General features: G+C 36.5%; 3 pseudogenes; 2 read left to right on the top strand and 1 right to left on the bottom strand.

Moving 5' to 3' along the window:
* The first annotated feature begins 655 nt into the window (after positions 1-655).
* On the top strand, positions 656-1,527 carry LOC118750192 (annotated as a pseudogene).
* Positions 1,528-1,873: 346 nt separating this feature from the next.
* Positions 1,874-8,924, top strand: LOC118750193 (annotated as a pseudogene).
* Positions 8,925-13,887: 4,963 nt separating this feature from the next.
* Positions 13,888-17,666, bottom strand: LOC118750195 (annotated as a pseudogene).
* Between the last annotated feature and the right edge of the window lie 688 nt (positions 17,667-18,354).

The following is an 18,354-nucleotide window of genomic DNA, read 5'->3' as shown; positions in this document are numbered from 1 at the left end:
GCTTTTCGCACTAAATTTAGTGCTTTTCTTAATTTAACACGCGAAAATTTTTGATTTTGGTGCTTGGTGCGTTTTTTGGTGCTTTTTTTTTAGTTTGAAGACACCAAAACTGTAAATCTGAAAAATGTAAGTTAAATTTAGAGCAATTGGAAGTTTCGTAAAGAACTTTACAAAAATGGAAATAACATCATGGCACAATGACAATCATAAGCGAAAGAGCATCTGGTTGTCAAAAAAAAAAATATGTTGCAGCACTTTCAATCATACCAGAATTACATAAGGTAATTTGCCATTGCCTGCAAAAACGTCCATGTTGCTGGGGCCAGGAATCGATTTTTATTTTTTACGAATATTAAACAAAGCAATAGCATCTCCTAACAGTAAAATGAATAATCGAGTAGGCAGTTTTTTAAACAAAAAGGTTTTTTCCACTATGCGCTTCGCTTTAAAAAGGGGAAACTTCCACACTTCCACATAATTCCTGAAACTTCATTTTTTGTTGTTACTTTCGTTTGATAGGAATTGTAGAAAAAATGAAGCAAAACGAAGAAAAATGTATTTTTATTTATGGGTGCATACCCCATTTATAAAGGTTTACAATCCTTTTCTTTTTAATTTTTAATAATACTGCTAAAATTATATTTTTTTTATTTTAATAGTAGGAACAATAATTACCATCTCGTCTAATTCTTGTAAAGTGCTTGAATAGGTTTAGAAATTAATTTATTATCTTTTACCCCCCTAATAAGATATAATAATTTAATATCAAGAGAAGCCTCCCTTAAGTATTTTTTAACACAAGCAATTGCCTCTGCTGTATTATTGTTTGCTATTATTCTAATATATATAAATAATTTCCCAACAATTCAAAATAATTTAATATTTAATAATTTAATTATTCATTCATCTTTACTCTTAAAAAGTGGAGCAGCACCATTCCGTTTTTGATTCCCAAATGTAATAGAAGGCTTATCATGAATAAATGCACAAATTTTAATAACATGGCAAAAAATTGCTCCTCTTGTATTAATTTCTTATACTAATTGAAGAAATTTTATTTATTTAGTAATTATTCTTTCAACAGTAATAGGCTCATTGGGAGGATTAAACCAAACTTCTCTTCGTAAATTAATAGCTTTCTCTTCAATTAGTCATTTAGGTTGAATATTAACTGCTATACAAGCTAGTGAATCAACTTGATTAATTTATTTTTCTATATATTCATTTTTATCTTTTAGATTAATTTTTATATTCAATAATTTTAAAATATATCATATTAATCAAGTTTTTAATTAATTTTTTAATTCAAAAGCTTTAAAAATGTGTTTATTCTTTAATTTATTATCTTTAGGTGGACTTCCGCCGTTTATTGGATTTTTACCAAAATGATTAGTTATTCAATTATTAATTGTTAATAATCAATATATTTTAATAACAATTATAACTATAATAACTTTAATTACATTATTTTTTTACCTACGTTTATGTTTTGCTGCATTTATATTAAATTATTCTGAAAATAATTGAATTAATAATATACAAATAAATAATTTTTCATTTAAATGTACATTATTTTTTTCTTTTATTTCAACGTTTAGATTAATTTTAATTTCTTTAATTTATTTTATTTTTTAATTACAAATAAATTTAACTGTCTAAATATTTATAAAAAGGTTTTAAGTTAAAAAAACTAATAACCTTCAAAGTTATAAATATAAGTTAAATCTCTTAAGCCTTTGTAATTATTTTACTCCTTTAGAATTGCAGTCTAATGTCATTATTGTGACTATAAAGCCTAATTGATTAAAAAGAATTAATTCTTATAAATAGATTTACAGTCTATCGCCTAAATTCAGCCATTTAATCGCGACAATGACTATTTTCAACAAATCACAAAGATATTGGAACTTTATATTTTATCTTTGGAGCTTGAGCCGGATTAGTGGGGACCGCTCTTAGAATTCTAATTCGAGCTGAATTAGGACAACCAGGAGCATGCTTTTGTTATAATTTTTTTTATAGTAATACCTATTATAATTGGTGGATTTGGAAATTGATTAGTGCCTTTAATATTAGGAGCACCAGATATAGCATTTCCTCGAATAAACAATATAAGTTTTTGATTACTACCCCCTTCTCTTACATTACTACTAGTTAGTAGTATAGTAGAAAATGGGGCTGGAACAGGTTGAACAGTTTACCCCCCTCTTTCATCTGTTATTGCTCATGGAGGGGCATCTGTTGACTTAGCTATTTTTTCTCTACACTTAGCAGGAATTTCTTCTATTTTAGGGGCAGTTAATTTTATTACAACAGTTATTAATATACGATCAGTTGGAATTACATTTGATCGAATACCTTTATTTGTATGAGCAGTTGTATTAACTGCATTATTTTTTATTTTTATTTTTTTTTTTTCGTAGGAGAGGGAAATGCTTTATGCACTGGCCGGGGGCGCTAGTCTCTATACTACCTTCCCCGAGTGTGGGACTCCCACCGAAGCGTGTTGGGCTACCCACTAAAACCCAAACTCCCACCGCCCGCGCAAGAATCCCGCATCTGGCACCGCAATTCTGCATGTCTTCAGATGCAGGAGCGCGCTGTTAGAGCCTTGGGGCTGCTCTTTTGTAGGGGCGTTTCATTCGGGTGTCCTCAGTAGACAACCGTCCTCTCGTTTGCAGCGGAGTACGAATTTCACGTATCTCGCAACTGCTTCCCACTTTTCTGCGCTGGAAATCATTATCCCAACTATGTTGTCCGGAGTAATGTCTCCGTGTCTTTCTTCCAACATTCTGCGCGAAATCAAGAAGTGTTCGCAGGTGAAGAATGTGTGGTACACGTTATCTTCGACGTTTCCACAGTAGTGACAGAACGGTGAGTCCACCCTTCCCATTCTATGAAGATATTCTCGGAAGTAACCATGACCGGTGAGGAATTGCGTCAGGTAGAAATCGACTTCCCCATGTGGTCTGTTCAGCCATGTTTGAAGGTCGGCTATCAGGGAGTGTGTCCATCGACCTTTTGTGCTCGCGTTCCAGTTTTGTTGCCACTGCTGGATCAGTTGCTCGCGCGCCCTTGCCGCGGCAGCTGCTCGACCTATCTCGGCACTGAGATTGTAAATCTCTTTTCGCTCGTAAGCAAGTAGCTCAATTGGCATGACGCCAGAAATAACTAGAACCGCGTCCGCGGACACTGTACGGTATGCAGAAGCAATGCGTAGTGCCCCTCTGCGCTGTACCGAAGACATTTGAACCCGGTATTTTTTGACTTTCAATGCGTCAGCCCATATTTCTGCCCCGTACAGGAGCACCGATTGGACCGCTGTCATCAGAAGCTTCCTGCGGCATGGCTTCGGGCCGCCCACGTTTGCCATCAGCCGGCTTAGAGCCGCCGTGCTCTGCGCAGCTTTTTCACATACTCCATGGATGTGTTCCCAGAATGTGAGTTTGCTGTCAAGCTTCACCCCTAGGTATTTTGTAGACCTAGAAGTCGTCACGGGTTGAGGTCCGACCATTATATTTATAATTGTTGGGATCCGTTTCCTGGTGAGGAGCACGATCTCCGTTTTGGCTGTAGCCAGTTGCAGACCGTGATCGCTCATCCATCCACTGACGTTGCGCATGACCTGGTTTAGCTTGAGCTGTGCTAGCTGGACATTTCTTGCTGTTATGACGGCTACCACGTCGTCCGCGAAGGCGACAAGGAAGGCGCTCTCCGGCATTTCCGTGCGCAACAGACTGTCATACGTGGCGTTCCAGAGGTCCGGGCCAAGTACAGACCCCTGTGCCGCTCCGCCGGTTATACGTCTCTTTCTCTGACCTTGTGTTGTGTCGTACAAAAGCCAACGGTCTCTGAGGTAGTGCCGGATCATATCTAGCAAGAATGCTGGAACCTTGAATGACCGTTCCAAGGCCTCCAGCATATCGTCCCATCTTGCCGAGTTGAAGGCGTTCTTGACGTCCAGTGTGACTAGCAGCACTATTGGCCGCGCCTGGTGGCAGGCTTCTTCGGCCTTATGTACCGCCTCGACTACTTCGCCAATTGCTCCTATAGTTGAGTGTCCCTTCCTGAAGCCATGTTGTCGGGGTGAAAGGCCTCCCTCGCTTTCTATGGCTGACGTCAAGCGTATTTTGAGCAGACTCTCCATCATTTTGCCTGCTGTGTCTAGCATGCAGAGTGGCCGGAAGGATGAAGGAGAGTTTGGGTCCCCTTTGCCCTTGGGTATAAGCACCAGTCTCGCCTTCTTCCATTGGCTTGGGAAAACCCGGGCCCTAAGGCAGCTGTTGTACATGTTAAGCAGAAGATCAGGGCTCGTTTCCGCTGCTAACCTGATTGCCTCCGCTGGTATGCCATCTGGGCCTGGAGCCTTGCCGGCTTTCATGCTTCGCAGGGCTAGCTTCAGCTCGTCTGTCGAAAACAGTGGTGCCTCGGCTTGCTCCTCGACGAACACTGTGTCGGCTCTTAGTGGGTGTGTGGGAAATAGCGCATCCACTATATTCTTAACTCGGGCCTCATCCATCGCCTGTGATGATGTATGGAACTTTTTCATCACTATTTTGTATCCCTGGCCCCAGGGATCGCGATCCACTTCGTCGCATAGCGCTTTCCAGCAGTTCCGTTTGCTCTTCTGTATCTCGGCCCCAAGTGCTTTCTTTGCGCTTTTGTAGGCTGCTGCTCTGGTCAGCGCCTCGGGTCTACCACGAGCGCGCGTTGCGAGTCTCCGCATTCTATGGCAGGCCCTTCGCAGCTCAGCAATTCGGTCATTCCACCAGTATACCTGCTTTTTACCTGACCATGCTCTCCTCTGTGGCATTGAGGCTTTGCATGCCCGGTGAATGCAGCGCATAGTTTCTTCGACCAGCTTAGTACAAGACTCCCTGTTGTGGATCTCTCCCGTTGTGGGTGAAATGCCTTGGCAATCTGCTAGGAGTGACGTATCGAACTTGCGAACATCGACCCTAGACGGGTTCCATCCTGGTTTCCTGCGAGGGATACTACGTGTTTGCCCTCGCGTGATGTCAGTGACTTGGAAGGTGATGTAGTTGTGGTCGCTACCACTCAGGTCTTCCATCACTCTCCATCCGTCAGCCCTTCGGAGAAGGCTTTCTGAGACCAGGGTTATGTCGGGGATAGAGTATCCAAAACCCGGCCTTCGATATGTAGGGGTCGTTCCGGTGTTGAGGATGGTCAGGCCAATGCGGGCTGCCATTTCAAGGACCAGTCTTCCCCTGGTGTTTGTTTGGGGCATACCCCATTCCACGCCTCTTGCGTTGAAATCTCCAGCAACAATTATGTGGCCGGTTATATCGCGCAATTCGTCTTCAAGGTCTTCGAGCTTTCCCCTGAAGACAGGGACTGTGTCGTTTGGAGACAGGTAGCAGCTCACCACAGTGATTTGCGCCATTTTAACCCAGACGTAGCAGCGTCCTACCCCGCTGCTCTCTGCGCGATGGTTGGGGTTAGCAATCCATATCGCGGCCGAGCCTGATTGGTCAACATGCCAGGTTGCTTTTGTTCTATAGGGTTCACTGATGATGACAGCGTCTGCTCTTTGTTCAAGAACCAATTGGTCCAGCAGGTCATCAGCTACCCTACTCCTGTTCATATTGCCTTGTATAAATTTAATCATATTCTCCCAAGCTTTGTCTTAGCCTCAGCAAGGGCATCCCTGAAGGCCTTGCACGCTCCCGACCCGGGCAGGTGATGGGAATTTTTCTGTCCATCTCCTGCCGAGCACAGGTAGCAGCTTGGGCTTTCTTTACACGCAGAGGCTATGTGGCCCTGCTGACCACATTTCCAGCATGAACTGCTTCTGTCTGGGCCTTTGCATGCCGCCTTTTTGTGGCCATACCCCAGACAGCGGAAACACCTTTGGACATCCGCGCGCTCTCGGACGCGGCAGATAATCCAACCTACTCGCAGCTTCCCCTTTTCAATAAGAGTCCGGCCTGGCAGTTCATCGATTTCCACCACGGCCATTCTTTGTTCTCGCGAGTTTACAGCGAGGAGAGAGACGCGAAGTTGGCCATTCATCTTGTCTCCTAACTCCCCGCGTATAGCGTTCTCCACTTCTGGGGCCGTGGTTAGGCAGTCCATGCCCAGAACTTCTAGACGTAAACGTCTAGTGAGAATACGGGCGTCTCCAAGCTGGCCAATGGCAGTGCACACATTTTCCTTAAATGCTGTGTGGTTGCCACAGCGCTCCATTTCGATGAGCACGCCGCCTTCGCGGGTTTTCCGAACAGATCGAATTACGGTCTCCGTCTTCTCGGGTTGGAGCTTACCGCGTATCGTTCCCAGCACCTCTGCATAGGTTTTGCCTTCAGCTGGCTTAATTATTAATTTGGCGAGACTCTTCTTTTTTCTCACCCTCTTCTTTTTTTTGCGGCTGGTCGCCTCGCCCTTATTGACCAAGGGTTCACCTGGCGCTGGCCCTGGCTTGGGCTTTCTGCTTTTTCCAACCGTTTTCCATTGATTGTCTGGTACGGTTTTCTGTGCATTGTTGTTATTATTGCCATTATTATTAGGATTATTAATAATAATGTTTTTACTACTATTATTATTATTAGCAGTAGTATTTTTCTTCTTTTCCGGCTCGCCTGTAGGGGAGTCGGATCGAGTTCGAGCTCTCTTTTGCGAGCCAGGGCCAGCCTTCCGCAGCTCGGAAAGGGTAGGCCCCTTCCGGCGCTGCTCTCGGAGGTAGCTTAATATATTTAAGCTCTCCTCGATTTGGGCCATACCTGTTTTTATGTCCATGGACACATTCTTTTGCTTAGACACAGCGCTCTGCATCTTCTTCAGGACAAGCCGAATCTGGGCCAATTGCTCATCTTCATTGCCTTCGCAAGTTCCCAAGCTTGCGGTGACATGCTTGTCGCTGTTTGCAGCAGCCGGCGTTTGAAGACGACTATCCCGGCTGCCGGGAGTTGCCGTTTGGCAAGGTGTAGCCTTCTGCGCCACGCCGGCGGCTTTCTCCGTGCTCGTGGTGCCGGAATTTGCCTGCAGAGGAGTTTGTGGCGGGGAGCGCACGACTCTACTGCTCTTCCTGAATGCGCTGCATTCTTCCTCCGTATCATCGACGTTCGTTTCGTTTATTGGTTTTGTTTTAATCATTTTCAGTCAATTGGGTCTCCGCTTCAAGCCGCTATCTCCACACGTAGCACAGTCGCTTTTAAGTGTCCCGAAGTTCCCTTCTCTCAAAGGAGCAGGCCATCGCGAGGGTTGACACAAGTCCTTATGGGATATTGTGTTCAGAGCCAAGACAGCGCAAAACCAGGAGTAAATCTCAACTGGACCTGTGCGGCCAACTAAATGGCGACGTGTATTGAACGTACTTGAAGACCTGCCAGGGTTTTAACGAGACGAAGGCGATCGCAGCATTAGCCCACCAGCCATTTCTGTGAGGTGTCACCCTCACATACTAAAGTGGCGGAATACTGCTCTCGCCAGCCCAATATCAGACTAATCGTATACATGCTCCAGTATGCCATGAACAGGATCTAACTGGTCTCAATCCTGGGATGCTTTTTGGGGGGGCGGCATCTGTTCGCCCGGACACAGGAGATTCATCAAGCATTTCTGATCTTTTAAATCAGGCCCTCGCCTCCTGCCGCTCTTGGTCTGGGACTGCTTATTGGTTATTCGCAGCTAACCTATCGGAGTAGGCCGTTCACGATCCGCCCTGTGTGACCCCGGTAAGGTCCTGAGCTTAGCCCTTACCAATAACTGCATTATTATTACTACTGTCTTTACCAGTATTAGCGGGAGCTATTACAATACTTTTAACAGATCGAAATTTAAATATTTCATTCTTTGACCCAGCCGGTGGGGGAGACCCAATCTTATACCAACACTTATTTTAATTTTTTGGTCATCCAGAAGTTTATATTTTAATTTTACCTGGATTCGGAATAATTTCTCACATTATTAGTCAAGAATACGGAAAAAAAGGAAACTTTTGGTTCATTAGGGATAATTTATGCAATAATAGCAATTGGCCTTCTTGGTTTTATTGTATGAGCACATCATAAATTTACAGTAGGAATAGATGTTGATACACGAGCATATTTTACTTCAGCAACTATAATTATTACTGTACCCACAGGAATTAAAATTTTTAGCTGACTAGCTACACTACATGGAACTCAATTAAATTATTCCCCAGCTATATTATGAACTTTAGGATTTGTTTTTCTATTCACAGTTGGTGGTTTAACAGGAGTTGTTTTAGCTAATTCATCAGATGATATTATCCTTTACGACACTTATTATGTAGTTGCACATTTTCATTATGTATTATCAATAGGAGCGGTATTTGCTATTATGGCAGGATTTGTTCATTGATACCCTTTATTTACAGGATTAATTTTAAATTCAAAATGATTAAAAACTCAATTTTTAATTATATTTATCGGTGTAAATTTAACCTTTTTCCCTCAACATTTCTTAGGATTAGCAGGGATACCTCGACGATATTTAGACTATCCAGATGCTTATACTACATGAAATGTAATTTCAACTATTGGATCTTCTATTTCATTACTAGGGATTTTATTTTTCTTATTTATTATTTGAGAAAGTTTAATTTCACAACGACAAGTAATTTATTCGATACAATTAAATTCTTCAATTGAATGGTTACAAAATACACCTCCAGCAGAACATAGATATTCTGAATTGCCTATTTTAACAAATTTCTATTATGGCAGATTAGTGCAATGGATTTAAGCTTCATATATAAAGTATTTTACTTTTATTAGAATATTTATAAATAAATGACAACATGAGCTGCTCTTGGCCTTCAAAATAGTGCCTCTCCCCTTATAGAACAACTTACATTCTTCCATGATCATACACTTATAATTTTAGTAATAATTACTACTTTAGTTGGTTATTTAATATTTATATTATTTTTTAATAATTATACAAATCGAAATTTATTACATGGCCAAACTATTGAAATAATTTGAACAATTTTACCAGCTATTGTACTTTTATTTATTGCATTTCCTTCTTTACGATTATTATATTTATTAGATGAAATTAATGAACCTTCAGTAACGATTGGACATCAATGATATTGAAGTTATGAATACTCAGATTTTATAAATGTAGAATTTGATTCTTATATAATTCCAACAAATGAATTAACTACAGATGGATTTCGATTATTAGATGTAGATAATCGAGTAATTTTACCTATAAATTCTCAAGTTCGAATCTTAGTAACTGCAGCAGATTTAATTCACTCTTGAACAGTTCCTTCTTTAGGTGTAAAAGGTGATGGAACTCCTGGTCGTTTAAATCAAACTAATTTTTTAATAAATCGACCAGGTTTATTTTATGGGCAATGTTCGGAAATCTGTGGTGCTAATCACAGATTTATACCAATTGTAATTGAAAGTATCCCTATTAATCACTTTATTAAATGAATTACAAATGTAGTAAATTCATCATTAGATGACTGAAAGCAAGTATTTGTCTCTTAAACCACTTAATAGTAAATTAACACTTACTTCTAATGAAAACAAATTAGTTAAAATATAACATTAGTATGTCAAACTAAAATTATTAAAATATTTAATATTTTTTAATTCCACAAATAGCCCCTCTTGGTTGATTAAGTTTATTTATTATTTTTTCAATTACTTTTATTTTATTTAGAATAATAAATTATTATTCAATAATTCCTAAATCTCCTAAAACTCAGATTTCACAAAAATCAACTAAGTCATTAAATTGAAAATGATAACTAACCCATTTTCAGTATTTGACAATTCATCAAGAATTTTTAATTTATCATTAAATTGAATAAGAACATTTTTAGGGTTATTAATAATTCCATCAGTATATTGACTTATACCCTCACGTTATCATGTATTCTGAAATTCGATTTTATTAACACTTCATAAAGAATTTTAAACATTACTAGGACCATCAAGTCACTCAGGATCAACTTTTATTTTTGTATCATTATTTTCATTAATTTTAATTAATAATTTCATAGGATTATTTCCTTATATTTTTACAAGAACAAGTCATTTAACATTAACTTTAACTTTAGCATTACCTTTATGATTATGTTTTATAATTTATGGATGAAATAATAATACTCAACATATGTTTGCTCATTGAGTGCCACAAGGAACCCCAGCAATTTTAATACCTTTTATAGTTTGCATTGAAGCAATTAGTAATGTAATTCGTCCAGGAACTTTAGCAGTTCGATTAGCAGCTAATATAATTGGGGGTCATTTACTACTAACATTATTAGGGAACACGGGCCCTTCACTTTCGTATATAATTGTATCTTTACTTTTAATTGGTCAAATTGCTTTATTAATTCTTGAATCATCAGTAGCAATTATTCAATCTTATGTATTTGCTGTATTAAGAACATTATATTCTAGAGAAGTTAATTAATGTCAACACACGCTAATCACCCTTTTCACTTAGTAGATTATAGTCCATGACCTTTAACAGGAGCCATCGGTGCTATAACTTCAGTTTCAGGTTTAGTAAAATGATTCCATCAATATGATATTTCATTATTTGTATTAGGAAATATTATTACTATCTTAACTGTTTATCAATGATGACGAGATGTATCACGTGAAGGTACATTTCAAGGATTACATACTATTTCTGTTACTTTAGGTCTTCGATGAGGAATAATTTTATTTATTTTATCTGAAGTATTATTTTCTATATCTTTTTTTTTGAGATTTTTTTCATAGAAGTTTATCACCTGCTATTGAACTAGGAGCATCATGACCGCCTATGGGAATTAAACCTTTTAATCCATTCCAAATTCCTTTACTAAACACAGCAATTCTTTTAGCTTCAGGAGTAACTGTTACATGAGCACATCATAGTTTAATAGAAGAAAATCATTCACAAGCTACACAAGGATTATTTTTTACAGTACTATTAGGTATTTATTTTACTATTTTACAAGCATACGAATATATTGAAGCCCCTTTTACAATTGCAGACTCAGTTTACGGATCTACTTTTTTTTATGGCAACATGGAATTTGGCTTTCATGGAATTCATGTATTAATTGGAACTACCTTTTTATTAGTATGTTTAATTGACATTTAAATAATCACTTTTCAAAAATTCATCATTTTGGTTTTGAAGCCGCTGCATGATATTGACATTTTGTTGATATTGTTTGATTATTCCTTTATATTTCAATTTATTGATGAGGAGGTTAATTAATTAATTATTTATATAGTATACAAGTATATTTGACTTCCAATCATAAGGTCTACTAATCTAGTAGTTAAATAATTTTTTCAATTGCTATTATAACTTCAATTTTAATTATTATTTCTAGAGTAGTAATAATATTAGCATCAATTCTATCAAAAAAAACATTAACAGACCGAGAAAAATGTTCACCTTTTGAATGCGGATTTGACCCTAAATCTTCATCACGTCTTCCTTTTTCTTTACGATTTTTTTTTAATTACAATTATTGTTTTAATTTTTGACGTAGAAATTGCTTTAATTTTACCAATAATTTTAATTATTAAAATTTCAAATATTTTTATACGAACAATCACTTCAATTATTTTTATTATTATTTTAATTATTGGATTATATCATGAATGAAACCAAGGAATATTAAATTGATCAAATTAGGGTTGTAGTTAATTATAACATTTGATTTGCATTCAAAAAGTATTGAAATTTCAATCTACCTTAATTAATTGAATATGAAGCGATTTATTGCAATTAGTTTCGACCTAATTTTAGGTAATTTAATACCCTTATTTTCAATTAATATTAATCTATTAATTGAAGCCAAAAAGAGGCTTATCACTGTTAATGATAGAATTGAGATTTATACTCCAATTAAGGAAGTATGATGTTCAAGAAAAAGCTGCTAACTTTTATCTTTTAATGGTTAAATTCCATTTATACTTCTGTTTATATAGTTTAATAAAAACATTACATTTTCATTGTAAAATTAAAATATTCTTTTTTTATAAATTACAAATATTAATTCACTACATTCAAGAATTATTCAATTACCCTAACATCTTCAATGTTATGCTCTAAATTTAAGCTACTTGAATAAAATAATAAAAAAAATCTAAATAAAAAGGTAATTCATAAAACAAATAATAGCAAATAAATTTTTAAATTATTATTATGAAAAAAAAATTTCAATTCGAAAATTTAATTAATCTATTATATAAATTTTGACCACCTAAAAATTCTGATCAAGCTTGATCAAATGATTTATAAACTAATCCCCCTAAATTTAATGGACAATTAATAATTCCATAAGTACAAATATAAGGTATAAATCATATAGAACCAAAAAAATAACTAACTAAATAATTATTGAATGATTTATTTAAATGAAATAAAGAAACATGAGAAATTAAATAACCTATTAATCCTCCAATAATAATACAAGCATCTTCCAAGCGGAAGTCCTAGGGATCCTAGAAGCCTGCAAAATGCTAGGCAATAGGGTTGGACACAGCAGTAAAGCAACAATATACTCTGACAGCCAGGCGGCGCTATTGGCAATAGCGTCACCCGTTACCAAATCCAAGCTAGTTGGGGAATGCAAAGTAATATTGTGCTCAGTGTCTCAGTCAAATACCGTCTCTCTTGTCTGGGTTCCCGGACATAGGAACATAGAAGGCAATGAGAAGGCGGATGAGTTGGCGAAGGCAGGAGCCGGTTTGGATGAATCCCAGGCAGTGACACTGGGTTGCCCTCTTGGAGTAGTCCAAAGAGAGATTACTACGAATTTCCTTGAACTGGCTAGACGCAGGTGGTCAGATATACAGACTTGTAGGATAGCGAGAAAACTATGGCCTGACTATAACAGGGCGAAAACCTTGGACCTGCTTAGCAGATCAAGGCCAGAGGTATTTAGAATTTTAGCAACCATCACAGGCCACTGGCCCATAGGCAAACATGCGGCAAAAATAGGTCTACCCCATAATATGATTTGCCGCAGCTGTCAACTAGAAGATAGCGAAGAAAGTGTCCAGCATTTCCTGTGTGAATGTCCAGGCCTTTCGAACATTAGACACAAGACGTTAGGGAAACATCTAATAGCTGAACTAACCGACCTATCAGGAGCTACCATTAGCGAAATCGGCAGATTCATTAGAGAGTCGAAATGGTTCGACCTAGCAACATAGGAAGTGCACAGACAAGATATTTATCCCCCGCGAGAAGTGCATCAAAATGGCGCAATAATGCGCTAATTGTATCCTGGGCAGCGACTAGGAAGCACTGCAACCAACCAACCAATCCTCCAATAATACAAACAAATAAAGTTAATAATTTTATATATATAGGTAAACAAATTATATAAAGATGTGAAGTGGAGCTGGAGCCCTGGTGCTCCGCCGGCGCGGCTGCCGGCCAACGCCTGCTTTGGTGTGGGAGTCCTAGCGCTCCGCTGTATGCTGCTGCTTGCCACTGTCGTGCTGCGCCTCGCTTGGGGCGTGCTCTCGCACGAAGGTGTTGTACGCCTGTATGTGGGTGCTCCGGTGGTGCTCCGGTGGTGCTCCTGCAGCTCCCCAAGTAAGTGGGCGAATTTCCGCCGCTGTTAGTGGGACCTCCAATTATTTAAAATGAAACTGAACTTCTCGATTTTAAGGTACGCGGGCGAATGCCGCCAATTTATTTTTTCACTTTTTACATCAGCTTAGCAGCTGTCATACATAGCACAGTGTTGCATTTTTAATATCGTAAATTATTGTATTAGATTAGCTTTAAGGTGTGTTCATACAAGGTGATTTATAGGGTTGCAAATTGTATGCTTTTATCGCATTACAAAGAGTAGGAAAAATTAATCATCTAAGAATTCTCCCCCCCAATAATTCTTATAATTAATAAACCTCTTATTCCACGAAGTATAATTCAACCCTCATCTCTTAATATATTTAAAGAACCACAATTTAATTCTCCTGTTATTGAATAATAAATTAATCGAAAAGAATAACAAACTGTTAATCCAGCAGAAAAAAAAAATTAATATAACCTAATGAAACAATTTCTAAAATTATATCCTTAGAATAAAATCCAGCTAAAAAAGGCATACCGCATAAGGCTAAATTAGCAACATTAAAAGAAGAAATACTTAAAGGTATATAAACTCCTAATCCCCCTATTAAACGAATATCTTGTGAATTTTGTATATTATGAATAATAGCCCCTGCACATATAAATAATAATGCTTTAAATAATGCATGAGTTAAAAGATGAAAAAAAAGCTAATTTATAAAATCCTATTGATAAAATTCTCATTATTAATCCTAACTGACTTAGTGTAGAAAGAGCAATAATTTTTTTTAAATCAAATTCAAAATTAGCTCCTAATCCAGCTATAAATATTGTTAATCCAGATAATAATAACAATAATTGACCTAAAAAAGAATTATTTAATAAAATATTAAAACGAATTAATAAATAAACACCAGCAGTTACAAGAGTTGAAGAATGAACTAAAGCAGAAACAGGAGTTGGAGCAGCTATAACAGCTGGTAATCAAGAAGAAAAAGGAATTTGGGCTCTCTTTGTTATAGCAGCTAATACTATTAATCCCCCCAATTACTTCTATTTCAATTCTATTTTTCATTGATTCTAAATAAAAAATATAATTTCAACTTCCATAATTTAATATTCAAGCAATTGCAAGTAAAAAAGCAACATCACCAATACGATTTGATAAAGCGGTTAATATACCAGCATTATATGATTTAACATTTTGAAAATAAATAACTAAACAATAAGAAATTAACCCTAATCCATCTCAACCTAATAAATTCTAATTATATTTGGTCTAATAATTAATAACATTATAGATAATACAAATATAAGAAGTAATATAATAAAACGATTAATATTAATATCACCACTTATATATTCTTTTCTATAATAAATTACTAAAGAAGCAATTAATAAAACAAAAGATATAAATAATAAACTTATTCAATCAAATAAAATAGTTATTACAATTCTAGAAGAAGTTAATGAAATAACTTCTCATTCCAAAAAAATACAATAATCTCTTCAAACTAAAAATAAACAAATTAATTCTAATTCTAAATAAAATTAAAAATCTAATTCTACAAATTGATAAATATTTTTTCACAATTTAAAATGACATAAATCATATCATTGACACTACAAATCAATATTTTAAATAAACTATTTAAATTTTAAAGTCAAACTATACAAATTTCTTTTTTTAAAATTAGTAAATTTAAAGGAAATCATTGAAGTATTAAAATGAAATATTCACGAATTTTACCCCCACTAAATGAATAAACTCCAGAAAATCCCTTTCCATGTTGTCTATACGCATATAAATATAAAGTATATGCAGCTCTAAAAAAAGGATAATAAAGATAAAGAAATTATAGTTAATCATGATCAGCTAACAATTCTATTTAATAAAGCAATTTCACCTAATAAATTTAATGAAGGTGGCGCAGCTATATTACAAGAACTTAATAAAAATCATCATAGAGTTATTGAAGTTATAAAATTTAATAATCCCTTTATAATTAATAAACTTCGACTCCCTAACCGTTCATAAGTCATATTGGCTAAACAAAATAACCCCGATGAACATGATCCATGAGAAATTATCAAAGTATAAGACCCACATAAACCTCAATAATTTAAAGTTATAAGTCCACCTAAAACAATCCCCATATGAGCAACAGAAGAATATGCAATTAAAGCCTTTAAATCAGTTTGTCGTAAACAAACTAAACTAATTAATACTCCCCCCAATTAAACTAATTCTAATTCAAATATAATTATATTTTACACTTCTTAATTGTAAAAAAGATAATACTCGTAATAAACCATAACCTCCAACTTTAATATAATACCAGCTAAAATTATAGAACCTGAAACTGGAGCTTCAACATGAGCTTTAGGTAATCATAAATGAACTAAAAATATTGGTATCTTAACTAAAAATGCTAAAATTAAAGATAAATATAATAAGTCATAATTAAATATAAAATGATTCAAAAGATACCACCAATAAAACAAATTGGTCTAATAAAAATTATTACAAAAATTAATTTTAACATTGTAAAATATTAAATGATTGAAAATAGTCATTTCCATGAGTACGAATTATTGAAAGAAGAATTGAAAGACCTAATGCACCTTCACAAACTCTAAAAGTTAAAAATATTATACTAAAAAATCTTCTAAAATTCATTAAATTTAAATAAATAAATAATAAAAAATATAAATTTAATACAATATGTTCTAATCTCAAAAGTATTGACAATAAATGCTTTCGGTTAGAAACAAATATAAAAATTCCAATTAAAAATAAAAAACAAGGTAATCCTCAATGAAATATTAATAACACTAGCTGTACCCTGCCACGCTTTGCTGTGGCGTATTCCTGTTATATGGATGATAAATTATTAACGAAACAATGCATACGTTTCATATGTGTTTGGTTATGTAATAAGTACTTGTGTGCACACAATATTTATTGTTTTTCCATTCGCTGCATAGATAGATATCAAGGATATCTGATTTGCTTTTCCAAAGTTCGACTGGAGCATTATTGATTGTGATTCCGAATGTCAATCGAATTGGGAATTGCAATCTTTTAAATTGAAATGGTGTATCGGTCGGAATCATGGGAATTCTTCACCTTTGAAAGGCCACGTTAAAATCTTTACTTACACTACTTTCTTCATCAATTTCTTTAGTGCGAGTCGCCGGCCGTTGCAAAGTTTTGGCCGTTTAATATTCCGCAACATGATAATTGGCACACCTATTCTCAATTTCAGTATGTGGAGTCTACCAGTTCGAGTTCAAAAATTCCGTTGGATGGTCTTTTTCCACAACGGTGTTTATCGACGAATGTGCTATTTCCTCACGTTGAATGCTGGATTGAATAATATTAGTGGTATTCACCAACGTGAGCAAGTGGCCTGGCAGTCTGGTAAAATGGCAGATCGGCTCAAGCAACGACTGTTTTCAATACCACTATTATTTAGTTGATAGTCATCCTTATTCTTCGCAGCAAGAATAGCCCGTTCAATGAGCCAATCGAGATTCCTATAATTAATTTTCTTAATAAAGAAACATTCTTTCGATCAGTTCTCCTTTCGATGTTTCTAAGTTACAAAAATTATCAGGCCATAAAAATTTGTCTTAATCTCTCATTAACTGGCAGCTTTGCGTTCCCAATGTCCAGTTATTGTCGCGCGAATACTTCAGCTGCAGTGTATGTATGTTCGTCTTGTCGCAATGTTGACTATTTGAGGCAAGCATTTATCTCGTCCGCTAGTGTTAATCGGGGAACTACAGACAATGTTTGCGTAAAATCTCCTGCGAGAAATATCAATGCATTCCCGAATGGTTGAACGTTTCCACGCAAATCTCACAACAATCGATCAACGACCTTAAGCAATTTTTTATGTGCACCGGTTGCCCTGGAAATATTGCATGTGGGAGTTTCGATGATTTATATGTTCAGTGGCAGCTCAAGAGCTGAATTGGCAATGCACCCACCTGGTAACAATGTCGCAGCAATTCCAGACGAAGTGATAGCTAAGGTAATGCAATTTTTTGATGGAACCGTTGCCAGAATCCATCTGATAAGTACCACCTGGCGCATCCTCCCCCAACTCCGCCATTTATCATTTGCATATTCTTCTTCTACTTTGGCTTTGTAACCGCCTAAGCCATTTTGGCCAAGCTCGACAAAGAACGCCAGTCAATTTCTCTCTGTGCCAACTTGGTTTCTCCATTGCAGCGGGGGCTCCCTATTCCTCTGCAACCATCAGCGGATTGCGAGTTGAATTTTTTCACACCTGGAACTTCGGTTCCTATTGGAACGATATGTCTAAGCAAGGGGAGCCCCTGAATTTTCATTCCCTGCACTATGTATATTTCGTTTTAAGTCTCATACAACTCATCGTTCCATCGTATACGGTAATCCCCGTCGCCCACGCGTAGAAGCCTGTAAATCTTCCGTAAGATCTTTTTGTCGAATACTCTAAGAGACGTCTCATCGAATGTTGTCATTGTCTAAGCTTCTGCGCCATATAACAGCTCGGGCATGATGAGTGACTTATAGAGTGCGGTTTTTTATACGTCGAGAGAGGACTTTACTCCCGAACTGCCTGCTCAGTCCAAAGTAGCACTTGTTTGCAAGAGTGATTCTGTGTGGGTTTTCCATGCTGATATTTTTATCTGTGATAATGCTGGTTCCCTAGTACACAAAATTTTCCACTTTCCCGAACTTATAGCTGTCAACAGTGACTTGGGTTCCAAGGCGAGAATGCGCTGACTGTTTTTTATGACAGGAGATACTTCGTCTTG

Source organism: Rhagoletis pomonella, unplaced genomic scaffold (assembly GCF_013731165.1).
Source record: "Rhagoletis pomonella isolate Grant_MI unplaced genomic scaffold, Rhpom_1.0 Rhpom_scaffold_00164, whole genome shotgun sequence".
Lineage (NCBI taxonomy): Eukaryota > Metazoa > Arthropoda > Insecta > Diptera > Tephritidae > Rhagoletis > Rhagoletis pomonella.
This window is presented reverse-complemented; position numbering and strand designations above follow the sequence as displayed.